General features: G+C 39.6%; 1 non-coding gene across 1 annotated transcript; it reads left to right on the top strand.

Moving 5' to 3' along the window:
* The first annotated feature begins 16,435 nt into the window (after positions 1-16,435).
* Positions 16,436-16,540, top strand: LOC114230202 (U6 spliceosomal RNA). Its single transcript, XR_003616064.2, has one exon. It is a non-coding gene; the product is annotated as a U6 spliceosomal RNA (small nuclear RNA).
* The last annotated feature ends 320 nt before the right edge of the window (positions 16,541-16,860 follow it).

Here is a 16,860-nt window from a genome sequence, read left to right as displayed (position 1 = left end):
TCTGGTCTAATTAGCATATTATGCTTTTATTATTATAGATATTTACAAAATTGTTACTTAAAAGTAGTAACTGTTGGTATATGATTTTATAATACCTGCAGAGATTCCGTAGGTATTACAGAGCATGCTTGCTGGGAACCCCTGAAGCAGCAGCATGAGTGAGAACAACATGCAGTTTAGCAAACACACAAAAGGATGGGCAGTGGATTCAGCAGTCAGCCTCTACCTAGACTCTGCTGATGATCCTTAACCAGCATGTGCCAGGGAAGGGTGCTGGCCCAGCTGCGATTTCTCTTCTGAGTTCTGGGGACCCTCTTGTGTGTCCCAAGCCAATCTGCATGCCCACCTGTCACTTTAAACCCTCATGATTACACCGAGGTAGCAGTTAAACTTTGCACCAAAAATAGTCTGTAAGTGCTGACTTTATCTGTAGACTTCCATAGAAAGCTCTGATTCCCACCCTTATGTTTAGCAAAATGCTGATGGCCTGCTTAACTAATTGTGCTACAGGCATTCTGTCTCTCCAGCTACTTAACTCTTCTCTCAGGCCCAGCACTGAGTCTCAGGGGACAGACCTGAGCATTTTAAACCCTCCTTTGGCAGGAAGAAGAGCTGCCTACTATGAGTCTGACCAAAAGTGTTCCCCATCAGCAGCGCTTTAGGGGTACCTGAGACACTTCCTTCAGCAGTAGTGGCAACTCAACAGTTTACCTGTGGAACTGCCACACACGTGCAGTACTGTGAGAGCCACAGAACATAAGCCACCGTGAAACAGCACCTGCCACCACCTCTGAGAGCGATACCCCGGGGTCATTTGATGATGAGCACAGCGAAAGCACCAGTGTACCAGGTACAGTTACATTCAGCAAACACTGAAAAATGAGCACATGACTGTTGCTAACTACCTTCTTTTATTCTGCAGCATGCTGTCTAGCAGAACAATTCCATGCTAATTGCACAATAGGAAGGCGAATAAATAGGTGCTGTGTTAGCTTTTCATTCCCTTGGTTGTTCACAGAGTGTAAAAAAAAACACACCCACAAAAAAATGAACCTGTTAAATATTGGGGAAAAATTAGCCATCAAAAGAGAAAGTGCTTATAAAAGACTTGACAAAAAGTTAACATCTAGACACAGCACCAGGCTTCTCACTTCTGATGAATTTGCAGCCTAAATACTAATATATGCTCTTGCCCATTTCACCTGGTTTTCACCGAGGCCACAGCTGACACACAGCCCATCACCAGTACTTATCACCCTTTGTCTGCCCTGGATGCCGAAGGCTCTGTGAGCAGAGAATGAGCAAATGCGGAATAAATTTTAGCTGCTGATTTCATTCGCACTTAGAGACGTCTCTCTCACTGCTGTGACACGACGGAGCCCTCAGACATGCCGCAATCTGCCTTATTTTACACTCTGGCTTTTCTTCTATCCACTTTTCCCTCTGTGTGTAATAAAAATAAAAAGTACTGCAAGATACTTCTAAGTATCCCATTGGCTTGTTTATATTTTAATTCACATTACAAAAGCAATATATGTCCTATAGTTGTTCCAACAATATAGAAAAATGGAAAGCAAAAAGTTTAAAATCACTGATAGCCCTGGCTGGGGTTGCTCAGTTGGTTGGGCGTCATCCCATGCACGGAGAGGTTGCTGGTTTGATGATGTTTCTGTCTCACATCGATGTTTCTCTCTCTCCCCTTCTCCTTTCCTCTCTCTCTAAAAATCCTATCTAATAAAAGAGTAATATACAAATTGACCATCACTCCAACACACAAGATGGCTGCCCCCATGTGGTAAAAAATGGCTTCCCCCATATGGACACAAGATGGCCATCAGGGGAGGGCAGTTGGAAGGGACCAGGCCTGCAAGGGAGGGCAGTTGGGGCTGATCAAGCCTGCAGGGTAGGGCAGTTAGGGGTGACCAGGCCGGCAGAGGAGGGAAGTTGGGGACAACTGGGCCTACAGGGAAGGGCAGTTGGGAGGGACCCAGGCCTGCAGGGGAGAACAGTTGGGGGGGACCAGGCCTGCAGGGGAGCAGTTAGGCATCAATCAGACTGGCAGCAGAGTGGTTAGGGGGTGATCAGGCTGGCAGGCAGAAGCGGTTAGGGGCAATCAGGGAGGCAGGCAGGTGAGCAGTTGGGAGCCAGCAGTCCTGGATTGTGAGAGGGATGTCCGACTGCCCATTTAGGCCCAATCGACGGGCAGTCGGACATCCCTCTCGGGGTCCCATACTGGAGAGGGTACAGGCTGGGCTGAGGTACACACGAATTTCGTGCACCGGGCCTCTAGTCAATTAATAAAATCTTTAAAAATAATTACTTATAATTTCATCAGCAAAAAATAACCACAAGTAACATTTCGATGTAACATTTGCCAGATTTTTCCCTGCCTCCTCCTCCTCATTTCTTTAATCTCTATTTTCTTCCCCTACTTATTTGAAATGCCACTTCCATTATATAGCAAATTTCCAAATATTCTCTGGTTGGTTTCTAGACTCAGTTCCAGTGACATTTTTTTTCCACATTGATTCTCAGAGTTCTGAGGGCTCTTCAAATCCTTTGACATGTGAGTGAAGGTGAGAGTGGTGGAGAGGAAGAAGACTGTGGAGGTTCCATGTCTCCCAGGCCTCCTTTTTCTAAACCAGCTTTATCTTTGTACAGACAGTTGGGCCCCTGTGTCAGATTTTATTTGAATAAAGAGTTGTGAGGGGAAAAATTAAATTAAATTAAAACCTCACATAGTATTCTGTTTTGTTTACTCACACCAAAATGATCCTGCAAAAGTGTCATTGAGAGGAAAAAGAGGATTTTTCCTCTCAAGATATGAGATTATGATACTATGCACCTGTGGCTGTCATTTCGATGGGACTCCCTTAATGTCACTGCTTTAAAGGGAGGATGCTTCTAAATGGCCTAAAGAGCAATCACTACGTGCATAACTCATGTGAGTATAGTATGAAATGGATGCTCTCTCTTCATTCCTGAGCCGTCCTTGGGCACAGTTGTCCTTTTCTGATGTTCCCTGCTGATGCTCCACTCCATCCTGGGGAGAAAATAGGGCTCCATTGCCGAGTGATTGTACCATTCACTAGTGGTGTAAAATTCAGACATACCCCCTAAGACTGGAGGTTCCCACAACAGTTGAACCTAACTTACTACCCAGAGACTGACTACCCACCTAATGCACTATTTGTCTTGTTATAGAAGCTGCCACCATGCAAAACATGAAACCAGGGTCCCAGTTGCTCATCTGTCTTTATAGGTCAGGGCCAGATATCCACCCTGTTGCCAATCCCACCTCCCTCACTTTTCTACACTCAGTAATGAAACTCTTTAGGCCTCTCCATGACTCATTTCTGCTCTAAAAGTAACCACTTCCCAGGACAACTTAGAGTAGAACTATATTTTTTCTGGGTAGGGAAAATCCCCACTCTTATCAACCAGGCTGTATAGCTTTGCCTCATAACCCAGGAAAGAAAATAACAAAAGTGTTTTTGCATTGGTACATAATATATATTTTGAAAGATGGATTAGCTGTTCCACCCATGAATACTTCATCACATAAGCAAAGTAAGCAAAAAAGTCTGTGCTTTTTCTGAGAACTTATTTGTGTATTGAATGGTATGCTTCTCAATTCTGATTTCTCTCTTGACTTTACTAGGGCCTTATTAATCTAAATTTAATTAATAAATTATTTGAATGTTTAATAATGACACTTATTTCAAGACCTAAAAGAGATACATCTCTGCTTTTGTATACTTCCTCATTATCCTAAATGTATTTAAATGAATGTAAAGTAAATACGAGATGGTAGAGATGTGGGGAGGGTGGATATTTAGACCTTAAACAAATCATTAACATTTATTCAATATTTCAATGACATGTGAACTGCATTAAATTTATAATCATGATTAGGAAAGATAGGATACATATATTCTTGGAGGCTAACATAACAGGCTTTTGTAATATTTTATTAAAGTGATATGATTGTAAAATTAATACATATTTCATTTTAAAAAATCTCAACAATATTGTATTGAATAAAGTAAGAGTTCCCCACCATTGATGTAAGGATTAGAGATAGAATAATGATCAAGGATGTCTTTGGTACACATTACTTGGTAATAAAAAAGTGTATTTTACACTTTTGCAGGATCATTTTGGTGTGAGTATACAAAAATATCTCAGATCAAAAGTCTACACCAAAACCACACAGTTTTAATTGCTATGGCTTTATAATACAATTTAATATCTATCAGGTGAAAGGTCACAAATACTCTTTTTTTTAAAAACAACCTCCCCCCACCCCGCCACCAGTATTTTATTGCTGTCTTACTTGTCTATTCTTCCAGATACACTTTAGAATCATTCAGTCAAGAACTGAATTAAACTTTGACTTTATGGGAACAGTATTTTTGGCAACTCAGAGAAATGACCAAATCTAAAGGCATGATTTTTAAATGCAACTCCTTTAAATGCTATAGGCATTTTGCTTCAGTGAGTGTCCCAGAAAAGATGCTGACCTTTAATGCCTAACATTTATCCTCATTGTAAATTAGAATTGGTGAACACAGTTGGTGGCTCATTCTATTTTTACACTCTGTGTTTCCCAGGGGAATGTCTGAAAGGTGTGAGCATGTTGTCCTGATCCATCAGCACCTCATGAAGGTGAAGTGTTATTGGATCATAAGTTGACTGCTGCTAACTTAATGGGAATCGTATGGTATAAGCTGTTGTTAGGGAAGTGAGTCAAGTAGATGTGGGAAAGAGGGAGAAACTTTAAATTACAAATTGGGAGGTGGGCCATTAAAGACTAATTTTGTTTTTCCTGTTGGTTATTTCAGAAAATGTATTCAAATGTATCTACATAATTTCTAGCTGACAACACAAACTCACCACCCATTCCCCTCCCTCTTCTCTTTTTCCTTATATTGTTTTAGGCTGCTATGAATGGAGACTCACTCAAGTTACTCAGGTTACAGGATTTTATTTTTAAAGATGCATGGCAAAATGAGGAAACTAAGCTCTTTCAGGTTACAAGGAACAGAGAAATTTGAGGTGGGGTTTTAAACACAAGGACACCTACTATAACAAAAATAACAGAAGGTAACAAAAGAGTTTTATTTATATATATATATGACATATTTTGAAGTGTGAGGTATCTGTCCTACATATAAATACTTTGCTGCATATGTGATCAAAGAAAAGTGTGCATTTTCTGATCATTCATTTGTATATTAAAGTGATCTGCCTCTCAAATACTTTGATTCCTCTCTTGACTTTACCATGGTTTTATTTATTTACTAGAGACCCAGTGCACAAAATTTGTGCACTGGGGGGGCGTGTCCCTCAGCCCAGCCTGCACACTCTCCAATCTGGGACCCTTCAGGGGATGTCCGACTGCCGGTTTAGGACCGGGCCTAAACCGGCAGTCGGACATCCCCCTCACAATCCAGGACTGCTGGCTCCCAACTGCTCGCCTGCCTGCCAGCCTGATCGACACCTAACTGCTCCCCTGCTGGCCCGATTGCCCCCAACTGCCCTCCCCTGCCAGCCTGGTTGCCCCCAACTGCCCTCCCCTGCCAGCCTGGTTGCCCCCAACTGCCCTCCCCTGCCAGCCTGGTCACCCCTAACTGCCCTCCCCTACTGGCCTGATCACCCACAACTACCCTCCCCTGTGGGCCATCTTGTGGTGGCTATCTTTGACCTCATGGGGGTGGCCATCTTGTGCGAGGGCATGAGGGTCAATTTGCATATTACCTCTTTATTATATAGGATATTTAACTAATAAGGTGTTTGACTGTTTGCTAACAGCAGGTGCTTGTTCAGGCCTCAAAGAACTAGAACAGGATTGATAAAATGACATTCCTCCTCTCCTACATCCTCCTACTAGTGACTCAAATTTTCTCTGCTTTCCCTTCTGAGACTACTTAACCACTCTGACTAGTTCTCTCTACGCTTATTATCTTGCTTCTGGGTATCTTCTTGCTCTTGGCACATGGCATCTCCCTATTGCCTCCTTACTCCCCATTCCTTCATCCTGGGCCACTTTATTTGGCCAAATCGCTCTGTATATCTGGCATTCAAACTCAACGAGAGAGAGAATCTGATTAGTTCAGCCTGTCACCATCCTTACTGAAGAGCTTTTGTAGTAGCCTCTAAATGGGCTGCCTTCGCATCAGGCATCAGTGTCTGGCCCAGCTCATTGTGACCAGCACAGGGTCACCTGGCAGAAAGCATGAGTCTCTGTTCCCAGGGGATCCCCCTGCAGCTGCTTTTCTCAGAAAGACACCATGCATAGGGCCAGCCTACAGAGTGGAATGGCCTGTTCAGCATGGGAAAGTTTTAGATTATTATTCATGCTCACTGAGAGGTCAACCCTTGCACTGCTACCAACACTGGTCTTGACATCGCTCATTGAAATGACAGAGCACCACAGAGTGTGGCTCAAAGTAGCATGTTGGCAGCAGAGATGTCTTGGCCTTTACCTCTCTAAGAGCATCACTGAGGGACTTCAGCCAGGAAGAGGGAGCTGCTGGTGAGTGTGGAGCATATGTGACCTGTGTTTCCTAAGTGGTACCAGCCTGGGGATAGGACATGAACATCAGCAGTCAGATAGAATTTGTCAAAGTCCACCCTTTGGTGCTCAGAAGACACTGCTTTCTCCCTCAGCTTTTTCACCAATAGAGCTTGGAGTTCCCAGAGGGTTTCCCCCATGTGTGCTGAGCACTAAGACTCTTGACTGCCATGACATATCTGAATTCTATCCCTCTTTTGTCTTGAATCCCTGTGATGAACACTCTGGCTGCAGCTGATGCCAAGAATAGCAGCTGTGCCTCCCGCCAAAAACATCGCAGCAGCTGCTTCTGCTGCTGCCACTGTCTTCCAGACTGAGATGGCTCCTGCCTGCAGGAAAAGATGTCACTAGATCTCCCAAGTGTAATGATACCCAATGTCAAGGGCACTGACATCCAGCCACAGCTGCAGGGAGCTCGGCTTCCCCTAGTATTGCAGCTTGCATTGCCAGTACTGCTGTCACTATCCCAAGTGCCATTCCTGGTGCCTGTGGGCCTGATGCCTGGACTTCTAGGGACATCTAAGGGAAAACAGAGTTTTCACTTTTACTTTTCTCTTATTAAAATTTTACCCTTTATAGACTCAGTCATGAGTTCCTAGGAGCTGGGCCAGGGCATAATCTAGGTGAGACATTGCATTCAGAACCACCTCACCCTTCCCATATCAGCCCATTGACTTCTCTGCTTCCCTTCATTTCTTTGGGATGGGTTCTTTCCCACAAACTTCTTGGACCCTCAATGTGTATTGAATAAGATAGGCCTCAGCCATCCTGCAGCTTCAGAGTAATTGTCTATGAAGACCAGAGATTTAAATTTTCAAGGGCATCCTAAAATTAATGTACTAAATAAACAAATAAAAACTTTATTATCCTACAGGACAATAATTTATAATGTTTGGGGTCATCTTTTCTACCTGATGGAAATGATTTGCATCTATTCTAAACCAAATTAATTCAGTGCATTAGCAGGGATCATTTGCATTTCTCTCAGTGGAGAATCACTTGTTTTGATATCATATTTCTTTCTACAAGTTAATCTCTACCCCTCTGAGTTGCAAAATAGCCTACTCAATAAAAACTTAATCAAAGGTGTATACCACTATAGAATATATAATACTCAGTTGAGTTAGACCATGCTTACCACTCTGCTAAAAGGACAAGCAGTAATCTCTTTTGTCTATTTCTGATTTGGGGATAATTTTTCTTAACAGTGATCATATAAGAGGAGAACTCAATGTGTCCATTGCATGGAGCTATATGGAGGTTACTGGTGACCTTAGCAAGAATAGCTGTAGTGGACTGGGTGTGGGAGTGGAAGGCAAGCTGGATAAGTTGAAGAATAAATGGAAGGCTGGATAATAGACACTGGAGTGCGGGTGATTCTTGCAAAGCTGAGAGGAAAAGGGGCAATAGCGGGAAGGCAGGAAAGAGCAAGGATTTTTTCTTTTTTAATTGGAATGTCTAGAGATGTAAGTCTTGCCTGTACACAATTTCTTCTTGTATTTCATTTCTGAATCTTCAGATGCTCTGAAAAGTTTTGTGTTTTCTACACAATTCCCATAGCAGCTGTCATGGAGGAATTGACTACACAGCATGAGATTAGATTGCTTCAAGTGGCCCTCATGCCACAAATTCTGTTAAGAAAAATTACAACATGAACCTGCCATCCTAGGCACAGCTCATTAGACCCAGAGTGAGTTTCAGACTCAGGAAGAGACCATATATAGATTGGCCAATAACTAATGAGGTGGCCTATGAGTTCCCCTCCGCTGTCCCACAACTGCACCCTCCCCACCCCCATCAAGGTTAATACCAACTACCAGGACCAAAAAAATCCCTCTTGGAAAACTTGAGAATGGGATATATAGAGGGAATGAGTAATTGGAAATGGGAGAAGAAGGTGAAAGATACAAAGAAAGGAGAAAAGAAGTGACCATAGGAAGTGTAAATCTACAGGTAGAAAGAAGAATTTGAGGGGTGGGGGAAATAGTGGTAGAGACCATAGTGCAAAGAAAGAAATAAAATGCATTACAAGTATGGTGAAGTTGCTGGGGAGAGTAATAGTCACCAAGAGGCATGAGCTTCTGAGGGGGACCCTACCAGAATTTCCCTTGTCTGAGTCCCCAGAGATGCTATTGCAAGCACTGGTGTTAGAGGTGCCACAGTGTATTAGTGCTTAACAGGAAAAGATCTTAAATCACTTTTGATTGACCATCTTTTCTGAACCAAGAATCATCACTATATTGTCTGACAATGAAAACATGTTTATGGCTCTGGATATATGAAAAGAAATCTATATCAAGAAATCCACCCTCATGTTCAGTGTTGGACCCAGAGTTAGCTTTCTGTGTAACATTGAGTAAGGGCACACTGTATTTACTGATTATTTTCTACTTTCAAGTTTTAGAAAGTTACTCAAACTGAACTCTTTACTGGGAATTACAGATACTCTTGATTCGTAAACATCTTTATCTTCCTGAATTTGAGTCCTTGTTTATAGTATTTACTTTAAATGGGAAATTAGAGAGACATCACTTAGTTTCTTTAAAAGTAATAATTTTTCTAAAACTGTAGAGAATGTTTCTTTTGTGACAAAAGGTATTTATGTTGTCTTTTTATTTCCCCTAGGGCTACTAAACACTGTGGTAGTCCTTATCAGTAGTGTTTATATTGCGTGATTTTGTTTATTTAGATGCTTGTAGAGTGTAAAATTATGGGTTTGGTGGTTTGTAGCCAGAATTTGCTATCCCACTTCCATCCTTGCTTTTACTTGATTTTTTTGGTATGTTTTTGTTTGCCTCTGTAAAGCAGATAAAAGGTATGTAAAATCCACAGATTGATAATTGGGGAGAATTCCTCTCCATTTTGGAGCTACATAATTTTCAAGTCAAGTTATATAAAAAGAGCATAGCTTAGGTCAGGCTTGCAACATCTATAACTTTTCCATATCAGAGTTGTTCAACTGCTTGCCCCTCAGGTCTCCCAGAAGAAATCCTGTTCTCATTTTAATTTAAGAAGCAACCTAGGAAGTCTGATTGGCTCAAAGTTGTTGTGAAAATATTAGCTCTCCGCGCTGTATATACTGCCCAGCCTCTAGTCACTTAATAGCCTTCTCAGCTATCAGATCGACTGTCATATATCACAGTCACAGTGCTTGTGTTCAAGTAACCCGCATTTGACTTAATAATGGCCCCAAAGCACAGGAGTAATAATGCTAGCAATTCAGAAATGCTGAAGAGAAGCTATAAAGTGATTCCTTTAAGTAAAAAGGTGAGTACATTACAATAAGATATTTTGAGAGAGATGCATTCACATGATTTTATTACAGTATGTTGTTATAATTGTTCTATTTTATTATTAGTTATTTTTATTAGTCTCTTACTGTGCCTAATTTACAAATTAAACTTTACCATAGGTATGTATGTATGTATAGGAAAAACATAGTATATACAAGTTTGGTACTATCCTCAATTTTAGGCATTCACTGAGGGTCTTGGAACATATCCCCTGTGGATACAGGGAGACTATTGTATAGCTGTATGGATACAAGAATATTCCTTATCTGTATCTGAGGTAGTGAACTGACATATTGTCACTGATCCACATCCACTTCCAAGACTGAATTTCCCCCCTTTTAAGCATTTAGGGAAAATAGGCCCATTTGTATGTACTTAATAATAATTAAGATATTTTTTTGTATTGTGCGCTAAATTATTGCATAAAATTCAACTTTTTCTTTCATATATTTGTTTGTGATTGGTTGATCCTGGATCCACAAAGAATTTTGCAGTGGTTTAAAGGAAACATTCTCAGACTCCGTCCATTATGTTTCTGTGATAGGCCGAAAGTAAAACAATTCTTCCACGTAGCCAGTGCTGAAAATAAACTATGATTTCAACAGCAGAATCAAAGCATCATCTTGAAACCCACCCTGCAAAACTCTCATAAAACTGACATTTAAGTTGCTTTTTATTTTTCTTGACTTCACTCTGAAGGTTATGTAAGCATTGTGCAGCCCATGGCTCATCCCAATATTGGATAACGGAAAACTTCAAAAATCTCCCAGGAATTTCCTCTGGTTATAAATTAATAAAAGGGTGGAATTTTTGACAGCCAATGGATAAATTTAACAAATGATACTCATTAAAAACATAAAAAGAAGCCAAAGCCACCAGGCTATGAGAATGAACCTCACTAATAGGATTTTTTTCTTTCCTTTTACCCTTTTTTAGATTGCTCCAAAGCAAAATGCACTATTGGAAATTAAACAAGCCAGTTCTCTCTGCACATCTTTCTTGTTTTCCTTTCCCCAGCATTCATCTTTCAATGCATATTTACAAAGAGAGTCTGTCGTGATAGACAAAGGAACATTGCCTACTGGAGGGCAATTTGGTAATACTTCACCTGTGTGGTCTACATACACTTATTGAAAACCCACCAGGAGCCAGCTACAGTGCTAGGTGCTGGGTTATAGCATTACACAATCAGAACAAGGACCAATTCTCATAAAGTTCATAATATACTCTAGCTTCCCTTTTTCTTCCTGCATTTCCTCTCTGTGATTGAGATTAAACATTGGTGCCAGAAGAAAATTCAAGAAAAAAAATCAATAGTTAAATGAAATCATACATAGGAAAGAACTTGGTAAACTATAAAAGAGTGTCCCATGTTAATTCTTTTCATGTTAGTTATTATGTCATCACCCAGCTGACTACCAATACTTCTCAAACACATCCTAAACTCTTGGACTAGACATTTGAGGCCCTATAGGATCTGCTCCTTGTCTGTTTTCCCGTTTATTTGCCTTCAAATGTTCTGTGCACTGGACAACCAGTTATTCATAGCCACATCAAAGAGTCTCTTCACTTTAAGTTATGCTTCTCCTTTGTCCTGGAATGCACATCTTCCAACTTCCTTCCTGTCTCTCCTCTTGCCACCAACAATTGAACTCTGTGAGGAGGAGAGGCTCTATCATGGGGTTAATGAAATTCTATAGGACACAGGGCTTCATGGGCCAGTTAGCATAAACCTTTGTTTGAAAATGTCAGGCATGAGAAGTCCACAAATGAGTGTTCTAATTTGGATAGAGAGGGCAAAAGGTTTTATGGGACTTCAGCAGTAGGAAGCCAGTGGGCATTTGCTAGGTTCAGAAATGGGAATAAAGTGGCTGTTCTTGCAGTCGGGTATTTGGACAGCTTGGAGTTTATCAAGAGTGAAGGGGAGGATGAGTTAGGAGATAAAGTCAATGCAAGAGGGGATGGGGAACAGCTGCAGGGACTGAGGACATGTAAGTTCTGTGGTGAAAATTCTCAAGCCCCTCACATTCTCTTCTAGTAGACTCATCTCTCCACTGTGCATTTGCCCTAAAGCAGAGAGTGGGGCTCTTCCAAATCACAGATACTGGCTACAGATTTTTCAGAAAAGAGAAAAATGAGTAAATTAAATTCTGCCTCTTTTTTTTTTTTTTTTGTTCATTCCACTTGCAGAGACAAAAAACAAATGAAATCCTGAAATTTCCCAAGGATTTATTGTTTGTACTTGTCAGCACACCTGAATAAAATTAAACTTTTAAGAATTATCTAATCTAACTTTACAGGTGGCTTCGGGGGAAAAAATATCTTAATGCTTAGGGGCAAGTCAAGTGTAAAATATGCTTTGTGAAAATGCCTGATGAATTTTGACATGACATGCTTTATTATAACAATGGATGATCTGATAGCAAGGACCCTCGGGCTTTTGGGGCTCATTGGTGTCAATTTTGGGAGCAAGGGTAAAAGATTTTATCTTCAAGCTTCAGTGTTATGCTTTATTTTGAGAATCTTTTTAGAATGTTCATAACTGTTATTCAACAAAAAACAGATCTGCCATAACATTTTTAATATGAAAGATCCAAGATTATCATCAGGCTATAAATTTATCTGGTGCTATTTAGTCTGTGTGAACTCCCTTTTTGTGATAAATATTAAAAAGTTAGACATTTACTTCACAGTTACTCATATCAATGTTATGTTTATATTTGCAACAGATTCCTCAAATGTGATATTTCCTACACTGAGCTTCTATTCTCCCTAAACCAACTTGCTCTACATGAACATATACATGTCCATCAGTAAATGGCAATTCCATCCTTCCAGTTAATCAGGCCATGATCTTGGAGTCACCCTTGACTCCTCTCTTTCTCATATATCCCAATATTCAAATGATCAAGATATCCTATTGCTTCTATCTTTGAAATAGATCCAGAATCTATTACTTTGATAAAACAGCTGAAACATGAATGTTCTGTGAGGTCTAGATTAAGAAGCATTGATGAAATTCACCAAAGCAAGCATTGCTATTTTAAGTATGTATTACACATCTATTACTAATATGTAAAAGCCAAGTATGCATTACACATCTATATACTAATATGTAAAAGCCAAGTGACCAGACCAACCTGAACAACTAGAACAACCAGAACGACTGGTTCCTATGACCTGCACTGCGGCTGGCCAACCAGCCTGATCAGGCAGGCCGGCCAACCTCCCACGGCCCATCCCCTCCGGCCAGCCCAGCCCTGATTGGGGCTGATCAGGGCTGGGCTGGGTTGGCTGGACACCACCCATGCATGAATTTGTGCACCAGGCCTCTAGTTTTCTCAATAAAAGAAGAGTGTCCACATCACCCATCTGTTGTGGCTTTTGAGCAGAGATTCAGAATGAAGATCAGGTTTCCAGGACTGACTGTAAATTGCTCATCTTTTGGGAACATGGGAATGGAAATCTAATAATGCAAAAATCTTCAGGAGCAGCCAGGAAATAGACTGGAAGGAGAAGAGCAGAATAGACAGCAAAAGCTACTCCCAAAGAGCTTGAAATCAATAATCCAACACTTCTCCAAACCATTCTTGATGATTGCAAGGAGTGTGGGAAATAAAAGAGTGATTGGCATTAAGCCTCACTTGTTTTTCACATGTACTGTGATTTTTGCTTGACTTCATCAATAAAAGTAACACTATTTTTGTCTCTTATGATCATTACTAGATAATTCTGAATGACCTAATTTTTTCCAGAAATTGGCATTCTTTCTCTATGATTTTCATATTGCTCAAGCTCTCAAAGTCTCCTGACTTTGCTACCACCATCCACTGTGAACCCCTTTACCTTCCTTTTGTTCAGCTTTGTTGAGGTATAATTGACAAAATTGTAAGATATTTATAGGTAAATGTATTTATCTTTCTTGATCCTTCAAGAGAACCACTTTTTTTTTCTTTTGGCTGTTCTGTTTTCCCCTCCAGTATCTCTATATTATAAGCTTGCATGCTAGCTTTTGATTTATAAATTGCAGCCATAATCCATTACTAGCTTCCTGCTATGATGAATTATGATTTAACCCATTTGCACAATTACATTGCTAAATTTTGTTTTTCTTTTAGTTGCCTTTTTCTTTCTTTATTTCTGTTTTTATAAACAGTATCTTTTGACTACATTTCACTATTCTTTCCCACTTTCAGCCATCTGGACTTATACATTTATATTGTCAAATTTAATAACATTTTATTTTTGTTCTGTATCAATAAATACTTCTGTATTTTATATGGGAACTTTCTATGTGCAGCGCTGTTACAAGTGCTTTGTGTAAAGTAACTTATTTAAACTCCACAATTAGACTATAAAATAAGTTATGATTATTATTTCTATCTTACAGAAAGAAAATTAAGTAACATAGAAATTAAGTAAATTTCTGGACTCATAAAGCCAGTAAGAATTTTAGGGCCTGTGTTCCTAACAATTGTATAACACTCTCTCGATAGGTTGTCTATTAAAGCTGAAAGTCATTAACCACTATTTGCATTCTAGTGACATGTAAATAGTATTCATTGCAATGCCAAGTAGTATACTATGATTATTATACTTAGTTTCTTATCTGCTTTTTGTTGTCTTAGAATTCCTAATTGCTTTTCTTTTTTTCTCATGGCCTGCCCTTTCTGTATCCTAAATTATTTTACTATCTCAAGAGCAGTATTAAATCTCTGTTTTTCCTCTGATGCCTTTCCCAAGCCTTCCATTATCCTGCTCTAAGAATGAATTAGAGCTCACTCTTCTCCTGGACTGGATCATCTGTTTGCTAGATTTTATATTTTCCTCCTTGGTTTACTGTCTCATTGCACTATAACATATCTTCAATTAATCCAGGAATCTGCATTTGTAATAAATTATTGCATTGTAATAAATTTTGCAGTTTATTCAAATGCAGAGAGTACTTGGACTTCCTTTGAGAATCCCACTCTAGGGCATAGAGGAAAAGAGGAGCTTAATTAACAAGCCAATGTCTTCTGATAAATACTTTAAGAGGAAATAGAGCAGAGAATATCAGTATGTAAAGATCTCTAAAGTACCTGAGCCCCACTAGAGTTAAAGAGATGGTAATTCTTCACATTACACATGTAAATGAACCGAAAAGATATGGATGTCATTACCAGGTTAATTTCTTTTCCTTTTTAAGACAAGTTTATTTGCATAGGTAGAGAACTTTTAATTATCAAAATACTAAATTTTGAAATGAGGATATTTTTATTGGCTCTGTGAAATAAGGATAGCAATTCTACCGAATAATGTTTCTTCTGCACCCTGGATTGATGGGTCTCTCTCAAACACAAAAGATGCAAACTCTCAACCTGCCATTTTAAAATAAATAGCAGTTTTCATACTTGTCTCTCCCAAACATATCTCTTATTTTCTGAACTGCTTGGTGTTTGTTCGTTGTGTCAAGACAAACCGCAGGCTCGAAGGCAGAAGTGAACAGGCGAACGTGTTGGAACTGGAAGGCTTTCTTTGCTGTCAACTGTGTCAGTTGGAGGACAGATCACCAAAGGAAGCTATTTGGTTGAAAAGAAATATTCACATAAAGTCAAGATTACATTCAAGCGATTTTATTCCTTTTTTAAGAACTTGAGCTATTCTTTCACTGTGTTATTATGAATGTAGACGGGTAGAAACCTGCAAACTCAAACTGCGAGGGAAGTAAAGGTGACAGAGTCTTTGTGAGATACTTGAAGTAGATTGGCCCATCTTCCTCTAGCGTGTGTCCATCAGACAAGTAGCTCTGATTGCTTTACAGACATTAAATTCTACAGGGAAGTTACTCACTCTGATTGAAGTCTAGCATGATGGAGCCAAAAATTACCATGGCTAGATGCCAAGGTACATTTTCCCCAAAACATGAATGGCTTGCCCATTTTCACAATCCTGGATAAGGGTTGCTTCAAATCTATTCACCACTCACTTTGTCCTCAACTATTAGAGCAAAGGCCATTGACCAACCTTTCCTTAAATTGTCCCTTCTAGTCTACATTTCTTACCTGGCTATAAGTTTATGGCCAATATTTAATGGCTGACATGTAGACTGATTTAGCAAAGCTTAGATCTGCTGAGTTTGCAGTTTTAACGATATTTGGATCCAAACAGGATTAGTTTCTTTTTTATACATGGAAATTTCCTCGATTTTTGGACTAGTCACTCAGGAGAGACAGCAAGAGAAGAGGGAAAGGGAAAGAGATGGAAGATGTCTGCTGTGAGCTAGCACCAGTTCTGCCTTTGAGCCCTTCACCATCCTCTAACCACTAAGCTCCTTCACTCAGAGCTTGGAAAAGTGCTCAGGTCTTCTGTTTCCATTATTTATGTTATAATTAATTTTTTTTAAAAAAAACATCAGTGTATCTATAACTTATTGTGACCCAAAATAAAACTAAATAGGGTGATGAGAATGTACTAAGCCTTAAGCCAAGTGGGTATTAGTATACCAATCATTTTTAGCCTTTAAAAATGCATTTACTGATGGCCCATTCTATGGCTGGCACTGAGTTGAACTGAAGGCCCTACTGTACTCATTTGGCAGCACGTAGACTAAAATTCAAATGATACAAGGAAGATTAGCATTGCCCCTGTGCAAGGATGTTATACAAATTATTAAGCATTCTATATTTAAAAAAAAGAAATAAATATCTTATTATTACAGTCATATCTCCCAAACTTAGAAAAAATGTAGTCTTAATTTTTACCTGCCACTGTGTTTATTTTATTTTATAAAACAGCTTTTTATTTCTTGCCCTTTACTATCACAAAAAATATTTTCTATGTTTTCAAAATCATCTCTGTTGGCTCATTATGTCAACTGTGGTTGGTACATGCTGGGCTGGGACTGCCATCTAAGGGTTTAGTATCTAGTTGGGGACACAGATTAATCAAAATATGATGATCTAACATTATAATCATGTTTATGATATCAAGTTGAGTTTTTTACCTAAT

Source organism: Eptesicus fuscus, chromosome 4, assembly GCF_027574615.1.
Source record: "Eptesicus fuscus isolate TK198812 chromosome 4, DD_ASM_mEF_20220401, whole genome shotgun sequence".
In the NCBI taxonomy this organism is placed as follows: Eukaryota; Metazoa; Chordata; class Mammalia; order Chiroptera; family Vespertilionidae; genus Eptesicus; species Eptesicus fuscus.
This window is presented reverse-complemented; position numbering and strand designations above follow the sequence as displayed.